This window comes from Meriones unguiculatus, chromosome 1 (assembly GCF_030254825.1).
Source record: "Meriones unguiculatus strain TT.TT164.6M chromosome 1, Bangor_MerUng_6.1, whole genome shotgun sequence".
NCBI lineage: Eukaryota > Metazoa > Chordata > Mammalia > Rodentia > Muridae > Meriones > Meriones unguiculatus.
The window spans coordinates 60924778-60931110 of NC_083349.1; positions in this window are offsets into that span (position 1 = coordinate 60924778).

Genomic DNA, 6333 nt, shown 5'->3' on the forward strand with positions numbered 1-6333 from the left:
CTACGTACGGTCAGTCTTCCAACAATCCACAGGGTTCTGTGGCCCAGTGGCTTCTTCAGACCCTTCTGTGTAGCCTCGCCAGCCCCATTTCTACAGAAGGGTGAAGGAGGAGCAATGAGGTGGTACCTGTGAGGTGCCTGATCTGCAGGCCTAGCTAGCTTTCAAGCGCCGGAAACAATCTTAGGTCCTTGTTCCGTGCTTGTTATCATCTTCCGTAGTATTCTCGGTGTGATTCACAGGTCCGGAGAGAAGGCTCAGCATATATTAAGAGCATATAGTGTCTGTAACTCTAGCTCCAGGCCAGAGCCTCTGCACATACTTATAATTTTTTAAAAAATGAAAAAGAAAAGCCAGGCAGTGGTGGTGCACCTCTTTGGTCCCAGCATTAGGAAGGCAGAGGCAGGTGGATCTCTGTGAGTTTGAGGCCAGCCCGGTCTAATCTACAGAGTGAGTTCTAGAACAGCCAGGGCTACACAGAGAAGAGCTGTCTCAGAACAAACAAAGCGAAAAAGGAATCTAATTGTAGTTTATATGTCAGGATTCAGGCTGCAGGGCTTATGCTTCCAACTAGGCTGTGACACCCTGTGGGAGCATGCAATATTAGTCATCTCTGGTGTTTTAGGGTCTAGCACTGTGCCATTTCATTCATTTGTTCAGTCAGCCAGGCAGCAAACATCCAGTGAGATTCCTTTGGGGTTGGACATCACTCCAATGTTAGAACAAAGTCTTCGGACGTGAACTCTGTCCATCTTGGAGTTGATAATCTAGTGAGGAAGACACAGATGACAAGCAATAAACAAATATTCATGGACTAGTGACAAATACCACAAAGGAGAACAAAAGTGAATTGGGGGGATAGGAAATGTGGGAAGGGGTAGGGGGTCTGGAAATTCTTCTATAGAGAGATGGGGGGAGGCTTTCCTGAGAGGGTAAGTACAGGTGGTGGGACCCGCCTTTAGTCCTAGTAGTACTTGGGGATTTAGGGGTGGGCGGAGTTCTGAATTCAAGGACAGCCAGGGCCACACAGAGACACCCTGTCTGAAAAAGGAAGAAAGAAAGAAAGAAAGAAAGAAAGAAAGAAAGAAAGAAAGAAAGAAAGAAAGAAAGGAAAAGAAGAAAAGAAAGAAAAGAAAAGAAAAGAAAAGAAAAGAAAAGAAAAGAAAATATAAGAAAAGAAAATATAAGAAAAGAAAAGCTTCAAGAATGTGAGGAGGCAAATCGGGAGATATTTGGAGCAATAGCAGTGCAGACAGTAGAAATGAGCATTTCCAGGCAGGTGTTCATTTCAGGGAGAGTCAGGGGTGAATGTGGCTTGAAGAGTGAGGGGGGAACAGGAGAGTGGGGAATGAGGTCACCCAGGCAGTAAGGGAGCACCATGGGAGCTGTGCCCACTGACTAAGGCCATGGGGTCAAGTTCCTGTCTAGGCCAGGTAGCCCTCACCTCCTAAGCAGGAGGGGGTTAACCATGTCCTGAGGGAGAGGTAAGAGGGCACAGGGGATGAGCTGGCTCTTCCCAGCGGGTGTGGAGTTCTAGTGGGGGCAGGGAGGAGAGCTCACTTAGAAAATAGGGCCTTTGTGAAGTCCATAGTCAAAAGTCTATAAAAGAATAAATGATACAAGGGTGCTGGTGTGTGCCTGTAAAGCCAACACTTGCAATATTGACACAGGAGGATTTGGGGATTGAAGCCAGCCTGGGCTACACAGGGAAACCCTGTCTCAAAAAGAAGAAAGAAAGAAAAAACAATAAAGATAAGTGTTTGTTTTGAGAGTGCTAGCAAGACCCGGGAAGTAGGCTTCTGAGCAGGGGACTGCCTTTTTGCACAACAGCTCTGACCTCCACTGGAAAGAGAGGCCGCAGCACAGACTGTGGCCAGTGGGGAGACAGAAGGAAGTGGGAGCCATAGTAGATGAGAGGGCTCAGAGAGGACCAGGGTCAAGGGTGGAAGTCTGGATCAGGCTTTCTCTTCCTTGCTTGCCAGCCCTGGGCCCAGAGTCAGCAGAAAATCTCAGCTCTAGGGAGGCGGCAGAAGCTGCTGAGGGAGCAGGGCAGCAAGAAGCCATTGTGTGCCTGCAATCAAGAGGCTTCAGAGGAAATCAAAAGCACCAACTGGGGAAATGATGTGTGCATACTGTCTTTCACTTGCTCTCAAACACACACACACACACACACACACACACACACACACGCACACACACTTCTGCCTCTAAATGGGTCAAGTGAAGGTTGTGGGTGTGGGTTGGAAAGGGAAGGCTAGGAAGTGGGGTGGGGGCAGGCAGAGCAGCCTGGGCCCTGGTGCCCACTCACTCTCCTGGCATAGGAGATGGCAGCAGCTGTGGGGTGGGGTGGGATTGTGGATAAATATACACCTCCCCATGCATATGGATAACGCACACAGCTGCCCTGCCTGCTTCGTGTTCATTAGGACCAACTGTTTCAGGAGCAGTTTGGGCAGGCGGGAGGGTGTCCTGCCCATTCACAGACTCGGGGCAGGGAGGGCTGCCTTGCCGGCAGCTGTGCAGGCGCCGCCTCCTGCCTGGATCAGCATCTCAACCATCTAACGGATGCCTCCCTCCTCCCACTTTCTCTAGGCCCAACTCACTGCCAGGCGAGTTCTTGGAGGTCTCAGAGCTGGGAAGGGGCCCGTGGGTGTGCCAGGAGGAAATCCAGGCTGCTGTTGTGGGAACTTGGGGAATGGAGGGAAGAGTCAGGCTGGATTAAGTCTTTTGGCTTCAGGATGGGCTACTGGGCACAACCCAAGATGAAGACGACCCCCTCCTTTCCAAAAGCCATCTGTGGCCGGGAAAGTGCTTTAGCCCTGTCGTCAGGGAGCTTGAGGGAAGTCCCATCCCTGCTGGAAAGCCCCAGCTCAGCCCCTCTGTGTATGGCGGGCTTCCCTGGTTCTGACCTTTTGGCCCCTAAGGCGGAGGGAGGGAGGCTGGTGGGCTCCAGCCCTAAAGAGTGTGTGGAAGTGGGACTGAAAAACAGGTGGGGTGGATCTAATGGCATAGATGGGGCTATGACTAAGGATGAATGTGCAGTTTGTGCGCTGTGCCACGGATATCTGACTGAAAAGCCTGTGAATGCCTCGCATGCTAGCCAGTGTGAAATCGGTCCAACGTGGGTCCAAAGGGAAAGGAAGATGGGGACAGATGACAGGCTTCTTGGGCTTCAGTTTTGAAGAGTGCTCAGCAGGCAGATGCTGTGGGTGTGTGAGGGGGTGGATCTATGCTGCGGGCTGCCCTCTTTCCTCCCCTCCCTTCAGAGTGGAATCTGGGGCTGCTGTTCCAAAGACCTAGATCAAAGCTGTCAATCTCTGCTCCAGAATGGAGGTAGTGGCAGATGCAGCTCATAACCCACTCACAGCCGACCCCAGCTGCTTGCTGTTGTTTAAGGGTGGGGCTGGGTCCTGGTTGGTGCCTGTGCAGGTGGACTCAAGAGCAGCAGCCAGAGGAAGGTCCAACGGCAATGAGGGAGATCACTTCTGACCCACCTGTGCCTTGAAGGCCTGTCCTCCAGTTACCCCTGGCCACTGATGGTCCTGACAGAGAGGACAAGGGCTTCCAAGCCAGGAGTCAACAGGAATCCAAGCTACACCTGTGTCTCCGTGTCTCCTGTGTGCTTCACTCTCCTCGACTGGGAACACTGAACTAGCAGTGTCTGCTCAGCCAACCCGTGAAAGAGACAGCAGTTTGGTCCCCAGGCCCCAGCTTCAGGTACGCCCCGCCAAGACTTCTGCCCACTCCTGTACCCCATTTGCTCTCTGCAATTCTGTCATTAATATTTAATTTCTTTAGCAAGGGCTTTTTGTCTCTGGAATACCACTCCTCATACTAAGAAAGGAAATCGCTCCGTATTCCTTTGTGTAGAAGATTCCTGTGTTCTTTCTTTCAAAACAATTTTTTTTTCAAAATTGTTGTTTTACCTGTATTGATGTTCTGCCTATATCTCTCTGAACCGTGTGCACCTGGGTGCTCTGTGAGTCCAGCCAGTGCTCTTAACCCCGAGCCAGCTCTCCAGGCCCTCTCTGTGCTTCTAAGATGACAGCTTTGGAACTCAAAAAGGAGCCAAGTTAGTCCCAGCACAGAGGCAGGAGGGTCTATGTGAGTTTGAGGCTACTCTGGTCTACAGCCAGGATAACATAGTGAGAGCCTGTCTTTAAAAAAGAAAAAAGTATTTTGGTACCCAGCAGTCTAACAGTCCTGGGGTCAAATTCCGCCTCTGTCTCTTTCTTGTGAGATCTTGGACAAGTGACTAAGTATTTCCAGTTAACAGTGTCCTTGCAAGGGTTAAGTAAGATTAATAAACGGCCCTGACACACGGAGGTCTGGTTGGAGACTGTACCTCCACATGTCTGTGCCTGTGTTGGTTCTCACACGCACACACACACCCCCTGCACACACATATCTGTCTTCACCAAGTGCCGGACCAGCAAATACTCTGCAGGGAACAGGAGCCCTTTCTTCTTCCCTGCTCTGCTGGTGGCGGCTGCAGCTTCGCAGCTTCGCTGTGTTCTGCAGTGTTGGAAAAAGAAATTACAGAACAGATTGCAATTAAGGGGGGTGGGGGGGCACAAAGGCCCTAAAAATGCAGCTTGACTGAGCACTAAACTGTGTTTTTGCCTAGAGCCAATCAGGAGCCTCTGTGGAGAGCCTATTCCCACTTAAAAATCTAATTGCGGGAGGTGTGGCTGGGGTGGCCCTGGAAGCCTGAGAGGGAAGGGGTCTGCCCGCCCCTCAGGGAGGGCTGCTGGCAGGCTGCTTGCTTGTTGGTTTGAGAGTCACAGAGCCGCACAGGAGTATGAATGGAGGTGGAGGCAGCGGTCTTGGGTGTCTGGGAAAGGCTGCCTTTTTTTTTTTAGAGACAGGTTTTCTCTGTGCAGCCTTGGCTGTCCTGGACTCATTTTGTAGGCCGGGCTGGCCTTGAACTCACAGCAATACTCCTGTCTCTGCCTCCTGTCTCTGCTGGGATTACAGGTGTGCGCCACCACACCCAACTTTTTTTTATAGAGATTTCATATATATCGTACTGTGCACACATAACTCTCTAGTCTTCCTGGTGAATATTTCCCTATTTTTAAAAAAACTTGTTAAAATTTTATTTTATGTGCATCATCGTGAAGGTGTCAGATCCCTTGGAACTGGAGTTAAAGATAGCTGCCATGTGGGTGCTGGGAACTGAACCCAGGGCCTTTGGAAGAACAGACAGTTCTTTTAACCCCTGAGCCATCTCTCCAGCCCCATATTTCCCTATTTTATATTCAAGAAACTGGCACAGAGTGCCTTCTATTGCAGAGTTGGTCCTCTGTCAGTCTCACTCTGTATGGGTTCAGGATTGACCCAGGCTGGCAGGTTTGGATGGTGGATGCCTCTACTGCTGAGCCACTGTTGTCTTCTTTCCTCTTGATGATTTTTGTTTTGCTTTTTTGACACAGTCTCACTATGTAATCCAGGCTGGTCTTGAACTCACAGAGATCTCCCTGCTTCTGCCTCCCAAGTGTTGGGATTAAAGGCGAGTGCCACAACAGTCTGCCGTTTCGTGTTGTTTTAGAAACAGGGTCTTGCTGTGTAGCCTAGGCTGGTCTTGGACCTGTCAGCCTCTGAGTACTGAGATTACAGGCCCGTGCCACCCTGCCTGGCTGAGGGTACAAGCTCATAGCTTTTCGCTGTTCCTTTATTAGTCCTTGGTAGGAACATCAGGCTTACCAAAAGAAAACTCGCGCGCGCACACACACACACACACACACACACACACACACACACACACACACACACACCAGAAGGGCTGCTAAATTTTAATTTCAGATAAAGAATGTTTTCCTGAGAATTATAACAAGGTTCCAAATACTGCATGGAGTATGTCTGAATTAAGAACTGGTCTTTATCGGAAGTTCAAGCTGAACTGAATGCCCTATAATACATCTGGCACCTTGAGCTTTTTCCCTCCTTCCACCCCGGGTCCCTCTCCTGCCAGCGGCTCACCCTGTAGGTGCTTGGTCCTCTGAGGTGGGAAGGACTCTAGGAGTAGGTAGACACAGATCTTTGGCTCCAGAACATAGACCCCTGTGCCTCTGCCAACTCCCATGTGGCTTTTCCTAAGTGGCCCCATCACATTTCTGAGTTTTTGTTTTTTCGAGACAGGGTTTCTCTGTGTAGCCTTGACTGTCCTAGAACTAGCTCTGTAGACCAGGCTGACCTTGAACTTAGAGATCCGACCGCATCTGCCTCCGAGTGCTGGGTTTAAAGGTGTGCTCCCCCACTGAAGGGATTCACTTTAGTCCTGCAGCCCGTAAGTCCTGAACTTCTTGACTCTACCTTAGCACCTTCTTTCAGAGG